Source organism: Microcebus murinus, unplaced genomic scaffold, assembly GCF_040939455.1.
Source record: "Microcebus murinus isolate Inina unplaced genomic scaffold, M.murinus_Inina_mat1.0 scaf052_hap2_Mmur4.0, whole genome shotgun sequence".
Taxonomy (NCBI): domain Eukaryota; kingdom Metazoa; phylum Chordata; class Mammalia; order Primates; family Cheirogaleidae; genus Microcebus; species Microcebus murinus.
In genome coordinates, this window is record NW_027438998.1 from 26712 (window position 1) to 41986 (window position 15275).

Consider the following 15275-nt stretch of genomic DNA (forward strand, 5'->3'; position numbering starts at 1 on the left):
GGAGGCCAGGCGAGGAGAGGAGGGGGGCTGGAAGGTCTCCACCTTGGCGGGTCCAGCCGTGGAGGCGCATCTTGTGTGAGTGTGAGTGAGTGAGTGAGTGTGAGTGTGAGTGTGTGTGTATAGAGAGACAGCCCCCAACCCCGGCCCGCCGCTCCCTGCCCGCCCCGCCTGTCACCCCGTCCCTCGGAGCCCACGGGACCCGGCCGGCGAACTCAACAGGCCCGGCCCGGCGCGGGGCCTGGGGCGGGAGGAGGCGGCGGGGAAGCGCAGAGAGGCTCGGCTTCTCGAGCGGGGCAGGGGCGCCCTCCGCCGTCCACGACCACACCACCCCGAACGCGCCCGATCCCGTCTGGTCTCGGAAGCTAAGCAGGGTCGGGCCTGGTTAGAACTTGGATGGGAGACCGCCCGGGAATACCGGGTGCCGTAGGCTTCTTCTTCTTTTTTTTTTTTTTTTTTGCCTCTGGTTCTGTCGCGTTTCTGGGAGTGCGGGGGCGGCCCGGGGTGGGGGTGACCCCCACCCTCAGCGCCCGCCGCGGTGCCTGGCGCCCCAGCCCGCACCGTGGGGCCTCCTCTTGTCCCGAGCCGTGACACCGCCGCCACGCGGCAGCATGCGTGGCTTCTGGACAGTCAGGTCTCAGACCAAAGGTCTGCTCTGTGGGAGCCGACACGCTGGAGGAAACCTTGAGAGTCTGAGAGGGGAGGGAGTTCCAGAAGAAGGCCTGGATGTCATTTTGAGGGAGTATGTGACCAGAACTCGTCCCGTTGCTTTTGGGGTTCTATGGGCTACACGTAGGAATCTTTGGTGGTGGCACCTGATGTTCGGGCATCCGGAGTCACACCCAGACCTGCTCCACAGGCCTCCTTTTACTTTTCTCTTCGGATTCATTTTTTTTTTTTTTTTTTTTGAGACAGAGTCTCGGTTTGTTGCCCAGGCTAGAGTGAGTGCCGTGGCGTCAGCCTAGCTCACAGCAACTTCAAACTCCTGGGCTCGAGTGATCCTTCTGCCTCAGCCTCCCGGGTAGCTGGGACTGCAGGCATGCGCCACCATGCCCCGCTAATTTTTTATATATATATCAGTTGGCCAATTAATTTCTTTCTATTTATAGTAGAGACGGGGTCTCGCTCTTGCTCAGGCTGGTTTTGAACTCCTGACCTTGAGCAATCCGCCCGCCTCGGCCTCCCAAGAGCTAGGATTACAGGCGTGAGCCACAGCGCCCGGCCGGATTCATTATTTTTAAAAAGTGTCTCTTATCTCTATTATTGCATTTTCTTTTCTCTCTCTTTTCAAGCAGATGATGGGAGTCCAAGTTTTAAGGTGACATGTGTTGCCCGTGCCCCCCTCCCCCCCCCCGTGTTCTTATTCATTTACCTCTCATGTTGCTCCAGCATATTGTGGGGGCACCAATGTTAAGGTCGGGTGCGTTGCCCTCTCCCAGCCTCCCCCCTCGGGTCAGAGCTTCAAGTGCGCCCATCCCCCAGTCGGTGCGCACCCACCCCATTCCTAATGGATGTGTATGCCCATCCCCTCCCCCCACCCGCCCGACACCCACCCGAAGAAGGTGATTCCTCTGTGTCCACTTAGGTGTCCATCGGTTCGTACCCATTTGCTGGTGAGCGCGAGCACGTGGTGCTCGTGTGTCCATTCTTGGGATACTTGGCTTACTGGAACGGGTTCCAGCTCTGGCCAGGAGAACCACGAGAGGTGCCCCCTCACCGCTGCTCCTCATAGCCGAATAGCACTCCGTGGTGTCCACGCGCCACATTTTATTTACCCACTCGTGGGTCGATGGGCACTCGGGTGGCTTCCAGGTCTTTGCGATTGTGACTTGTGCCCTGACTCTAACCCTAACCCTTACCCAGCCCGTCTCCTCCACGGCCCCTGCCTGACTGACTCCTTCCCGCCCGGCCTGTCACCTGTCACCGTCCTCTGCCCCTGCCTGACACGCTCCTCCCCGCCCGGGCCGTCACCGTCCTCGGCCCCTGCCTGACGGGGCTCCTCCGTCGCCTGGGCCTTCCAAGGGCTTGGTGTGGACGCTGGTTCCAGGACGCCCTCCCAGGAACCCGGTAGCAGGGCGGCCGCAGCGTCTCGCGCAACCCAACCGTCCGCCGGCTGGCCGCCGTGGCTAAGTGGCCTGCGGGGGACGTGCTCCCGCTGTGCCGTGGGGGCCCAGCCTGGTGTCTTCTCTGAGGCCCCACGGCTGCCGCTCCCCGCAAGGGGATAGCCGCGGAGGTGGGGACCGCCTCCTCGTGGGGACGTACACCCAGCTCTCCACGTCGGATTCCGGGGCTCTCTGTCCTGCCAGAAGGCCCAGCTGGCCTGCGGGTCCTTAGAGTGGCAAAAACATCCGAAAACTGAGATTGAGGGTCCGGTGGGTGTCTGCACTTTTGTGCTGGGCACCCCAGGGAGGCCCGGGGGCTGGCTGGACAATGCGGTCTGCTGGGCTGGGGGGGGTTTGGAGGAGCAACTGATGCCCTTTGCACTTTGGGTAGCAAGTGTCTGAGGTGTCTCTGGGCCCTGTGCCATGTGGGGGCGGGGGCGGGGGCGGGGTGGGAGGAGGAGGAGGAGGAGGAGGAGGAGGAGGAGGAGGTGGGAAGGGCCGTGGCCTGCAGTCGTGTTCCCCGGGGTGGCACAGCATGTGGCTTCTTCCACAGGCTGCTTGGCCTGGGCTCCCTGCACCTGGGCCTTTGGAGGACTGGCCCTGTGCTTGCCAACACTTCCTGCAGGGACCCAGAGCTGGGAGGTTGCATCTCTCAGCCCTGGGTCGGGCAGAGCCCCAGCGGGCCATGCCCACAACCTCTCTCAGCACGGGTCCCCCAGAAGGCTCCTTTGGGACCAGGATTCTCTTGCGGGTGACTCTTTAAGGTCTGGCCCCTGGATGGAGGGGCACCAGGAGTAGAGGAGCAGGAAGGGGAAGGGGGTGGCCATGCGAGGGGACACTTTCAGGCCAAGTCCCAGCTTCAGCCTGATCCTCCTGGGAACCCCGGGGTGGACATCACACCTCCTGGTTGCCCCGCTCTGAGACAAGGAGCCGGGCTTCGCATTCCCACAGCAGCCAGTCGTGGGCTGAGGACACCTGGGGCGTTGGGAACTCCCTGGCTTCTCCTTGGATTAACATCTGGAGCTGCTTGTGAATTGTGCCGCCACACACACCCGAGTGCAGGTGTCTTCTGCACAGACTGCGGGCCTCGCTCTTCTGAATGCCGCTAGCTCGCCACCCACCCACGGGAGAACCTGGTCAGGGTACTTTCTCTCAGGGGCAGACTCTCATCCGGGCGGGGGGCTACCGGTGTCTCTGTTTGCTCCTTTCTTTCTTCCATTTCGGGAAAGGCTTCCTTACTGGGTGTGGAAATCTCCTATGCCTTTCCTCGCCTATTCTGTCGGCTCTAAAATTCTCTTTCGGTTGCCACCCTCACAGATGGATTAGGAAACTCTTTGCGGTGCACTCATTAGTGAAATGACCTCAATGACGCTGGAATCCAATATCTAATCGCCGATTTTTAGCGAGTCCACACGCCAGGGTGGTTGGGGTCCAATGCAGCCCCGGCCAGGCCCAGGCCCCTTGGACTGGGCCACAGGAGGACACAGAGGAGGGTCCCGGCCCCCACGGTAGCGGTGCGGGCAGTTCTCCAAGGGCTTGGGTGTTTTCCAGAGGGAGGAGATGGAGGGGACTGATTTCTTCAGCGCCCCACAGACCACGCCACCCCACCCCACCCATGGGACACATCCCGAGAGAGAGAGAGACGCCCCATACACTGGCTCCCCTCCCCCGTGCGCTGTGCCCCAGCCCTGGCCCGGGGGAATAGGCGGCCGCGGGGCCACAGGGTGGGGGGCACAGCTGAAAGGGGTTGTGGGGGAGGGCGGCCCCTGGCTGGGGTCAAAGGGCGAGCGCCCCGCCCCGCCCACCCGCCCGTGCGCAGTCAGCGGCCCCGGAGGCGCGCTGGGGGTGTGGGGCGGGGAGGTGAAGGAGGCCAGGCGAGGAGAGGAGGGGGGCTGGAAGGTCTCCACCTTGGCGGGTCCAGCCGTGGAGGCGCATCTTGTGTGAGTGTGAGTGAGTGAGTGAGTGTGAGTGTGAGTGTGTGTGTATAGAGAGACAGCCCCCAACCCCGGCCCGCCGCTCCCTGCCCGCCCCGCCTGTCACCCCGTCCCTCGGAGCCCACGGGACCCGGCCGGCGAACTCAACAGGCCCGGCCCGGCGCGGGGCCTGGGGCGGGAGGAGGCGGCGGGGAAGCGCAGAGAGGCTCGGCTTCTCGAGCGGGGCAGGGGCGCCCTCCGCCGTCCACGACCACACCACCCCGAACGCGCCCGATCCCGTCTGGTCTCGGAAGCTAAGCAGGGTCGGGCCTGGTTAGAACTTGGATGGGAGACCGCCCGGGAATACCGGGTGCCGTAGGCTTCTTCTTCTTTTTTTTTTTTTTTTTTGCCTCTGGTTCTGTCGCGTTTCTGGGAGTGCGGGGGCGGCCCGGGGTGGGGGTGACCCCCACCCTCAGCGCCCGCCGCGGTGCCTGGCGCCCCAGCCCGCACCGTGGGGCCTCCTCTTGTCCCGAGCCGTGACACCGCCGCCACGCGGCAGCATGCGTGGCTTCTGGACAGTCAGGTCTCAGACCAAAGGTCTGCTCTGTGGGAGCCGACACGCTGGAGGAAACCTTGAGAGTCTGAGAGGGGAGGGAGTTCCAGAAGAAGGCCTGGATGTCATTTTGAGGGAGTATGTGACCAGAACTCGTCCCGTTGCTTTTGGGGTTCTATGGGCTACACGTAGGAATCTTTGGTGGTGGCACCTGATGTTCGGGCATCCGGAGTCACACCCAGACCTGCTCCACAGGCCTCCTTTTACTTTTCTCTTCGGATTCATTTTTTTTTTTTTTTTTTTGAGACAGAGTCTCGGTTTGTTGCCCAGGCTAGAGTGAGTGCCGTGGCGTCAGCCTAGCTCACAGCAACTTCAAACTCCTGGGCTCGAGTGATCCTTCTGCCTCAGCCTCCCGGGTAGCTGGGACTGCAGGCATGTGCCACCATGCCCCGCTAATTTTTTATATATATATCAGTTGGCCAATTAATTTCTTTCTATTTATAGTAGAGACGGGGTCTCGCTCTTGCTCAGGCTGGTTTTGAACTCCTGACCTTGAGCAATCCGCCCGCCTCGGCCTCCCAAGAGCTAGGATTACAGGCGTGAGCCACAGCGCCCGGCCGGATTCATTATTTTTAAAAAGTGTCTCTTATCTCTATTATTGCATTTTCTTTTCTCTCTCTTTTCAAGCAGATGATGGGAGTCCAAGTTTTAAGGTGACATGTGTTGCCCGTGCCCCCCTCCCCCCCCCGTGTTCTTATTCATTTACCTCTCATGTTGCTCCAGCATATTGTGGGGGCACCAATGTTAAGGTCGGGTGCGTTGCCCTCTCCCAGCCTCCCCCCTCGGGTCAGAGCTTCAAGTGCGCCCATCCCCCAGTCGGTGCGCACCCACCCCATTCCTAATGGATGTGTATGCCCATCCCCTCCCCCCACCCGCCCGACACCCACCCGAAGAAGGTGATTCCTCTGTGTCCACTTAGGTGTCCATCGGTTCGTACCCATTTGCTGGTGAGCGCGAGCACGTGGTGCTCGTGTGTCCATTCTTGGGATACTTGGCTTACTGGAACGGGTTCCAGCTCTGGCCAGGAGAACCACGAGAGGTGCCCCCTCACCGCTGCTCCTCATAGCCGAATAGCACTCCGTGGTGTCCACGCGCCACATTTTATTTACCCACTCGTGGGTCGATGGGCCCTCGGGTGGCTTCCAGGTCTTTGCGATTGTGACTTGTGCCCTGACTCTAACCCTAACCCTTACCCAGCCCGTCTCCTCCACGGCCCCTGCCTGACTGACTCCTTCCCGCCCGGCCTGTCACCTGTCACCGTCCTCTGCCCCTGCCTGACACGCTCCTCCCCGCCCGGGCCGTCACCGTCCTCGGCCCCTGCCTGACGGGGCTCCTCCGTCGCCTGGGCCTTCCAAGGGCTTGGTGTGGACGCTGGTTCCAGGACGCCCTCCCAGGAACCCGGTAGCAGGGCGGCCGCAGCGTCTCGCGCAACCCAACCGTCCGCCGGCTGGCCGCCGTGGCTAAGTGGCCTGCGGGGGACGTGCTCCCGCTGTGCCGTGGGGGCCCAGCCTGGTGTCTTCTCTGAGGCCCCACGGCTGCCGCTCCCCGCAAGGGGATAGCCGCGGAGGTGGGGACCGCCTCCTCGTGGGGACGTACACCCAGCTCTCCACGTCGGATTCCGGGGCTCTCTGTCCTGCCAGAAGGCCCAGCTGGCCTGCGGGTCCTTAGAGTGGCAAAAACATCCGAAAACTGAGATTGAGGGTCCGGTGGGTGTCTGCACTTTTGTGCTGGGCACCCCAGGGAGGCCCGGGGGCTGGCTGGACAATGCGGTCTGCTGGGCTGGGGGGGGTTTGGAGGAGCAACTGATGCCCTTTGCACTTTGGGTAGCAAGTGTCTGAGGTGTCTCTGGGCCCTGTGCCATGTGGGGGCGGGGGCGGGGGCGGGGTGGGAGGAGGAGGAGGAGGAGGAGGAGGAGGAGGAGGAGGAGGTGGGAAGGGCCGTGGCCTGCAGTCGTGTTCCCCGGGGTGGCACAGCATGTGGCTTCTTCCACAGGCTGCTTGGCCTGGGCTCCCTGCACCTGGGCCTTTGGAGGACTGGCCCTGTGCTTGCCAACACTTCCTGCAGGGACCCAGAGCTGGGAGGTTGCATCTCTCAGCCCTGGGTCGGGCAGAGCCCCAGCGGGCCATGCCCACAACCTCTCTCAGCACGGGTCCCCCAGAAGGCTCCTTTGGGACCAGGATTCTCTTGCGGGTGACTCTTTAAGGTCTGGCCCCTGGATGGAGGGGCACCAGGAGTAGAGGAGCAGGAAGGGGAAGGGGGTGGCCATGCGAGGGGACACTTTCAGGCCAAGTCCCAGCTTCAGCCTGATCCTCCTGGGAACCCCGGGGTGGACATCACACCTCCTGGTTGCCCCGCTCTGAGACAAGGAGCCGGGCTTCGCATTCCCACAGCAGCCAGTCGTGGGCTGAGGACACCTGGGGCGTTGGGAACTCCCTGGCTTCTCCTTGGATTAACATCTGGAGCTGCTTGTGAATTGTGCCGCCACACACACCCGAGTGCAGGTGTCTTCTGCACAGACTGCGGGCCTCGCTCTTCTGAATGCCGCTAGCTCGCCACCCACCCACGGGAGAACCTGGTCAGGGTACTTTCTCTCAGGGGCAGACTCTCATCCGGGCGGGGGGCTACCGGTGTCTCTGTTTGCTCCTTTCTTTCTTCCATTTCGGGAAAGGCTTCCTTACTGGGTGTGGAAATCTCCTATGCCTTTCCTCGCCTATTCTGTCGGCTCTAAAATTCTCTTTCGGTTGCCACCCTCACAGATGGATTAGGAAACTCTTTGCGGTGCACTCATTAGTGAAATGACCTCAATGACGCTGGAATCCAATATCTAATCGCCGATTTTTAGCGAGTCCACACGCCAGGGTGGTTGGGGTCCAATGCAGCCCCGGCCAGGCCCAGGCCCCTTGGACTGGGCCACAGGAGGACACAGAGGAGGGTCCCGGCCCCCACGGTAGCGGTGCGGGCAGTTCTCCAAGGGCTTGGGTGTTTTCCAGAGGGAGGAGATGGAGGGGACTGATTTCTTCAGCGCCCCACAGACCACGCCACCCCACCCCACCCATGGGACACATCCCGAGAGAGAGAGAGACGCCCCATACACTGGCTCCCCTCCCCCGTGCGCTGTGCCCCAGCCCTGGCCCGGGGGAATAGGCGGCCGCGGGGCCACAGGGTGGGGGGCACAGCTGAAAGGGGTTGTGGGGGAGGGCGGCCCCTGGCTGGGGTCAAAGGGCGAGCGCCCCGCCCCGCCCACCCGCCCGTGCGCAGTCAGCGGCCCCGGAGGCGCGCTGGGGGTGGGGGGCGGGGAGGTGAAGGAGGCCAGGCGAGGAGAGGAGGGGGGCTGGAAGGTCTCCACCTTGGCGGGTCCAGCCGTGGAGGCGCATCTTGTGTGAGTGTGAGTGAGTGAGTGAGTGTGAGTGTGAGTGTGTGTGTATAGAGAGACAGCCCCCAACCCCGGCCCGCCGCTCCCTGCCCGCCCCGCCTGTCACCCCGTCCCTCGGAGCCCACGGGACCCGGCCGGCGAACTCAACAGGCCCGGCCCGGCGCGGGGCCTGGGGCGGGAGGAGGCGGCGGGGAAGCGCAGAGAGGCTCGGCTTCTCGAGCGGGGCAGGGGCGCCCTCCGCCGTCCACGACCACACCACCCCGAACGCGCCCGATCCCGTCTGGTCTCGGAAGCTAAGCAGGGTCGGGCCTGGTTAGAACTTGGATGGGAGACCGCCCGGGAATACCGGGTGCCGTAGGCTTCTTCTTCTTTTTTTTTTTTTTTTTTGCCTCTGGTTCTGTCGCGTTTCTGGGAGTGCGGGGGCGGCCCGGGGTGGGGGTGACCCCCACCCTCAGCGCCCGCCGCGGTGCCTGGCGCCCCAGCCCGCACCGTGGGGCCTCCTCTTGTCCCGAGCCGTGACACCGCCGCCACGCGGCAGCATGCGTGGCTTCTGGACAGTCAGGTCTCAGACCAAAGGTCTGCTCTGTGGGAGCCGACACGCTGGAGGAAACCTTGAGAGTCTGAGAGGGGAGGGAGTTCCAGAAGAAGGCCTGGATGTCATTTTGAGGGAGTATGTGACCAGAACTCGTCCCGTTGCTTTTGGGGTTCTATGGGCTACACGTAGGAATCTTTGGTGGTGGCACCTGATGTTCGGGCATCCGGAGTCACACCCAGACCTGCTCCACAGGCCTCCTTTTACTTTTCTCTTCGGATTCATTTTTTTTTTTTTTTTTTTTGAGACAGAGTCTCGGTTTGTTGCCCAGGCTAGAGTGAGTGCCGTGGCGTCAGCCTAGCTCACAGCAACTTCAAACTCCTGGGCTCGAGTGATCCTTCTGCCTCAGCCTCCCGGGTAGCTGGGACTGCAGGCATGCGCCACCATGCCCCGCTAATTTTTTATATATATATCAGTTGGCCAATTAATTTCTTTCTATTTATAGTAGAGACGGGGTCTCGCTCTTGCTCAGGCTGGTTTTGAACTCCTGACCTTGAGCAATCCGCCCGCCTCGGCCTCCCAAGAGCTAGGATTACAGGCGTGAGCCACAGCGCCCGGCCGGATTCATTATTTTTAAAAAGTGTCTCTTATCTCTATTATTGCATTTTCTTTTCTCTCTCTTTTCAAGCAGATGATGGGAGTCCAAGTTTTAAGGTGACATGTGTTGCCCGTGCCCCCCTCCCCCCCCCGTGTTCTTATTCATTTACCTCTCATGTTGCTCCAGCATATTGTGGGGGCACCAATGTTAAGGTCGGGTGCGTTGCCCTCTCCCAGCCTCCCCCCTCGGGTCAGAGCTTCAAGTGCGCCCATCCCCCAGTCGGTGCGCACCCACCCCATTCCTAATGGATGTGTATGCCCATCCCCTCCCCCCACCCGCCCGACACCCACCCGAAGAAGGTGATTCCTCTGTGTCCACTTAGGTGTCCATCGGTTCGTACCCATTTGCTGGTGAGCGCGAGCACGTGGTGCTCGTGTGTCCATTCTTGGGATACTTGGCTTACTGGAACGGGTTCCAGCTCTGGCCAGGAGAACCACGAGAGGTGCCCCCTCACCGCTGCTCCTCATAGCCGAATAGCACTCCGTGGTGTCCACGCGCCACATTTTATTTACCCACTCGTGGGTCGATGGGCCCTCGGGTGGCTTCCAGGTCTTTGCGATTGTGACTTGTGCCCTGACTCTAACCCTAACCCTTACCCAGCCCGTCTCCTCCACGGCCCCTGCCTGACTGACTCCTTCCCGCCCGGCCTGTCACCTGTCACCGTCCTCTGCCCCTGCCTGACACGCTCCTCCCCGCCCGGGCCGTCACCGTCCTCGGCCCCTGCCTGACGGGGCTCCTCCGTCGCCTGGGCCTTCCAAGGGCTTGGTGTGGACGCTGGTTCCAGGACGCCCTCCCAGGAACCCGGTAGCAGGGCGGCCGCAGCGTCTCGCGCAACCCAACCGTCCGCCGGCTGGCCGCCGTGGCTAAGTGGCCTGCGGGGGACGTGCTCCCGCTGTGCCGTGGGGGCCCAGCCTGGTGTCTTCTCTGAGGCCCCACGGCTGCCGCTCCCCGCAAGGGGATAGCCGCGGAGGTGGGGACCGCCTCCTCGTGGGGACGTACACCCAGCTCTCCACGTCGGATTCCGGGGCTCTCTGTCCTGCCAGAAGGCCCAGCTGGCCTGCGGGTCCTTAGAGTGGCAAAAACATCCGAAAACTGAGATTGAGGGTCCGGTGGGTGTCTGCACTTTTGTGCTGGGCACCCCAGGGAGGCCCGGGGGCTGGCTGGACAATGCGGTCTGCTGGGCTGGGGGGGGTTTGGAGGAGCAACTGATGCCCTTTGCACTTTGGGTAGCAAGTGTCTGAGGTGTCTCTGGGCCCTGTGCCATGTGGGGGCGGGGGCGGGGGCGGGGTGGGAGGAGGAGGAGGAGGAGGAGGAGGAGGAGGAGGAGGAGGTGGGAAGGGCCGTGGCCTGCAGTCGTGTTCCCCGGGGTGGCACAGCATGTGGCTTCTTCCACAGGCTGCTTGGCCTGGGCTCCCTGCACCTGGGCCTTTGGAGGACTGGCCCTGTGCTTGCCAACACTTCCTGCAGGGACCCAGAGCTGGGAGGTTGCATCTCTCAGCCCTGGGTCGGGCAGAGCCCCAGCGGGCCATGCCCACAACCTCTCTCAGCACGGGTCCCCCAGAAGGCTCCTTTGGGACCAGGATTCTCTTGCGGGTGACTCTTTAAGGTCTGGCCCCTGGATGGAGGGGCACCAGGAGTAGAGGAGCAGGAAGGGGAAGGGGGTGGCCATGCGAGGGGACACTTTCAGGCCAAGTCCCAGCTTCAGCCTGATCCTCCTGGGAACCCCGGGGTGGACATCACACCTCCTGGTTGCCCCGCTCTGAGACAAGGAGCCGGGCTTCGCATTCCCACAGCAGCCAGTCGTGGGCTGAGGACACCTGGGGCGTTGGGAACTCCCTGGCTTCTCCTTGGATTAACATCTGGAGCTGCTTGTGAATTGTGCCGCCACACACACCCGAGTGCAGGTGTCTTCTGCACAGACTGCGGGCCTCGCTCTTCTGAATGCCGCTAGCTCGCCACCCACCCACGGGAGAACCTGGTCAGGGTACTTTCTCTCAGGGGCAGACTCTCATCCGGGCGGGGGGCTACCGGTGTCTCTGTTTGCTCCTTTCTTTCTTCCATTTCGGGAAAGGCTTCCTTACTGGGTGTGGAAATCTCCTATGCCTTTCCTCGCCTATTCTGTCGGCTCTAAAATTCTCTTTCGGTTGCCACCCTCACAGATGGATTAGGAAACTCTTTGCGGTGCACTCATTAGTGAAATGACCTCAATGACGCTGGAATCCAATATCTAATCGCCGATTTTTAGCGAGTCCACACGCCAGGGTGGTTGGGGTCCAATGCAGCCCCGGCCAGGCCCAGGCCCCTTGGACTGGGCCACAGGAGGACACAGAGGAGGGTCCCGGCCCCCACGGTAGCGGTGCGGGCAGTTCTCCAAGGGCTTGGGTGTTTTCCAGAGGGAGGAGATGGAGGGGACTGATTTCTTCAGCGCCCCACAGACCACGCCACCCCACCCCACCCATGGGACACATCCCGAGAGAGAGAGAGACGCCCCATACACTGGCTCCCCTCCCCCGTGCGCTGTGCCCCAGCCCTGGCCCGGGGGAATAGGCGGCCGCGGGGCCACAGGGTGGGGGGCACAGCTGAAAGGGGTTGTGGGGGAGGGCGGCCCCTGGCTGGGGTCAAAGGGCGAGCGCCCCGCCCCGCCCACCCGCCCGTGCGCAGTCAGCGGCCCCGGAGGCGCGCTGGGGGTGGGGGGCGGGGAGGTGAAGGAGGCCAGGCGAGGAGAGGAGGGGGGCTGGAAGGTCTCCACCTTGGCGGGTCCAGCCGTGGAGGCGCATCTTGTGTGAGTGTGAGTGAGTGAGTGAGTGTGAGTGTGAGTGTGTGTGTATAGAGAGACAGCCCCCAACCCCGGCCCGCCGCTCCCTGCCCGCCCCGCCTGTCACCCCGTCCCTCGGAGCCCACGGGACCCGGCCGGCGAACTCAACAGGCCCGGCCCGGCGCGGGGCCTGGGGCGGGAGGAGGCGGCGGGGAAGCGCAGAGAGGCTCGGCTTCTCGAGCGGGGCAGGGGCGCCCTCCGCCGTCCACGACCACACCACCCCGAACGCGCCCGATCCCGTCTGGTCTCGGAAGCTAAGCAGGGTCGGGCCTGGTTAGAACTTGGATGGGAGACCGCCCGGGAATACCGGGTGCCGTAGGCTTCTTCTTCTTTTTTTTTTTTTTTTTTGCCTCTGGTTCTGTCGCGTTTCTGGGAGTGCGGGGGCGGCCCGGGGTGGGGGTGACCCCCACCCTCAGCGCCCGCCGCGGTGCCTGGCGCCCCAGCCCGCACCGTGGGGCCTCCTCTTGTCCCGAGCCGTGACACCGCCGCCACGCGGCAGCATGCGTGGCTTCTGGACAGTCAGGTCTCAGACCAAAGGTCTGCTCTGTGGGAGCCGACACGCTGGAGGAAACCTTGAGAGTCTGAGAGGGGAGGGAGTTCCAGAAGAAGGCCTGGATGTCATTTTGAGGGAGTATGTGACCAGAACTCGTCCCGTTGCTTTTGGGGTTCTATGGGCTACACGTAGGAATCTTTGGTGGTGGCACCTGATGTTCGGGCATCCGGAGTCACACCCAGACCTGCTCCACAGGCCTCCTTTTACTTTTCTCTTCGGATTCATTTTTTTTTTTTTTTTTTTTGAGACAGAGTCTCGGTTTGTTGCCCAGGCTAGAGTGAGTGCCGTGGCGTCAGCCTAGCTCACAGCAACTTCAAACTCCTGGGCTCGAGTGATCCTTCTGCCTCAGCCTCCCGGGTAGCTGGGACTGCAGGCATGCGCCACCATGCCCCGCTAATTTTTTATATATATATCAGTTGGCCAATTAATTTCTTTCTATTTATAGTAGAGACGGGGTCTCGCTCTTGCTCAGGCTGGTTTTGAACTCCTGACCTTGAGCAATCCGCCCGCCTCGGCCTCCCAAGAGCTAGGATTACAGGCGTGAGCCACAGCGCCCGGCCGGATTCATTATTTTTAAAAAGTGTCTCTTATCTCTATTATTGCATTTTCTTTTCTCTCTCTTTTCAAGCAGATGATGGGAGTCCAAGTTTTAAGGTGACATGTGTTGCCCGTGCCCCCCTCGGCCCCCCCGTGTTCTTATTCATTTACCTCTCATGTTGCTCCAGCATATTGTGGGGGCACCAATGTTAAGGTCGGGTGCGTTGCCCTCTCCCAGCCTCCCCCCTCGGGTCAGAGCTTCAAGTGCGCCCATCCCCCAGTCGGTGCGCACCCACCCCATTCCTAATGGATGTGTATGCCCATCCCCTCCCCCCACCCGCCCGACACCCACCCGAAGAAGGTGATTCCTCTGTGTCCACTTAGGTGTCCATCGGTTCGTACCCATTTGCTGGTGAGCGCGAGCACGTGGTGCTCGTGTGTCCATTCTTGGGATACTTGGCTTACTGGAACGGGTTCCAGCTCTGGCCAGGAGAACCACGAGAGGTGCCCCCTCACCGCTGCTCCTCATAGCCGAATAGCACTCCGTGGTGTCCACGCGCCACATTTTATTTACCCACTCGTGGGTCGATGGGCACTCGGGTGGCTTCCAGGTCTTTGCGATTGTGACTTGTGCCCTGACTCTAACCCTAACCCTTACCCAGCCCGTCTCCTCCACGGCCCCTGCCTGACTGACTCCTTCCCGCCCGGCCTGTCACCTGTCACCGTCCTCTGCCCCTGCCTGACACGCTCCTCCCCGCCCGGGCCGTCACCGTCCTCGGCCCCTGCCTGACGGGGCTCCTCCGTCGCCTGGGCCTTCCAAGGGCTTGGTGTGGACGCTGGTTCCAGGACGCCCTCCCAGGAACCCGGTAGCAGGGCGGCCGCAGCGTCTCGCGCAACCCAACCGTCCGCCGGCTGGCCGCCGTGGCTAAGTGGCCTGCGGGGGACGTGCTCCCGCTGTGCCGTGGGGGCCCAGCCTGGTGTCTTCTCTGAGGCCCCACGGCTGCCGCTCCCCGCAAGGGGATAGCCGCGGAGGTGGGGACCGCCTCCTCGTGGGGACGTACACCCAGCTCTCCACGTCGGATTCCGGGGCTCTCTGTCCTGCCAGAAGGCCCAGCTGGCCTGCGGGTCCTTAGAGTGGCAAAAACATCCGAAAACTGAGATTGAGGGTCCGGTGGGTGTCTGCACTTTTGTGCTGGGCACCCCAGGGAGGCCCGGGGGCTGGCTGGACAATGCGGTCTGCTGGGCTGGGGGGGGTTTGGAGGAGCAACTGATGCCCTTTGCACTTTGGGTAGCAAGTGTCTGAGGTGTCTCTGGGCCCTGTGCCATGTGGGGGCGGGGGCGGGGGCGGGGTGGGAGGAGGAGGAGGAGGAGGAGGAGGAGGAGGAGGAGGTGGGAAGGGCCGTGGCCTGCAGTCGTGTTCCCCGGGGTGGCACAGCATGTGGCTTCTTCCACAGGCTGCTTGGCCTGGGCTCCCTGCACCTGGGCCTTTGGAGGACTGGCCCTGTGCTTGCCAACACTTCCTGCAGGGACCCAGAGCTGGGAGGTTGCATCTCTCAGCCCTGGGTCGGGCAGAGCCCCAGCGGGCCATGCCCACAACCTCTCTCAGCACGGGTCCCCCAGAAGGCTCCTTTGGGACCAGGATTCTCTTGCGGGTGACTCTTTAAGGTCTGGCCCCTGGATGGAGGGGCACCAGGAGTAGAGGAGCAGGAAGGGGAAGGGGGTGGCCATGCGAGGGGACACTTTCAGGCCAAGTCCCAGCTTCAGCCTGATCCTCCTGGGAACCCCGGGGTGGACATCACACCTCCTGGTTGCCCCGCTCTGAGACAAGGAGCCGGGCTTCGCATTCCCACAGCAGCCAGTCGTGGGCTGAGGACACCTGGGGCGTTGGGAACTCCCTGGCTTCTCCTTGGATTAACATCTGGAGCTGCTTGTGAATTGTGCCGCCACACACACCCGAGTGCAGGTGTCTTCTGCACAGACTGCGGGCCTCGCTCTTCTGAATGCCGCTAGCTCGCCACCCACCCACGGGAGAACCTGGTCAGGGTACTTTCTCTCAGGGGCAGACTCTCATCCGGGCGGGGGGCTACCGGTGTCTCTGTTTGCTCCTTTCTTTCTTCCATTTCGGGAAAGGCTTCCTTACTGGGTGTGGAAATCTCCTATGCCTTTCCTCGCCTATTCTGTC

The 15275-nt window shown here is 62.5% G+C and overlaps 4 pseudogenes; all 4 read left to right on the top strand.

Annotated features, from left to right (window-relative positions):
- The first annotated feature begins 311 nt into the window (after nt 1-311).
- On the top strand, nt 312-430 carry LOC142869026 (uncharacterized; annotated as a pseudogene).
- A 3845-nt stretch (nt 431-4275) lies between these two features.
- On the top strand, nt 4276-4394 carry LOC142869027 (uncharacterized; annotated as a pseudogene).
- A 3846-nt stretch (nt 4395-8240) lies between these two features.
- LOC142869028 (uncharacterized) lies at nt 8241-8359 on the top strand (annotated as a pseudogene).
- A 3847-nt stretch (nt 8360-12206) lies between these two features.
- On the top strand, nt 12207-12325 carry LOC142869029 (uncharacterized; annotated as a pseudogene).
- The last annotated feature ends 2950 nt before the right edge of the window (nt 12326-15275 follow it).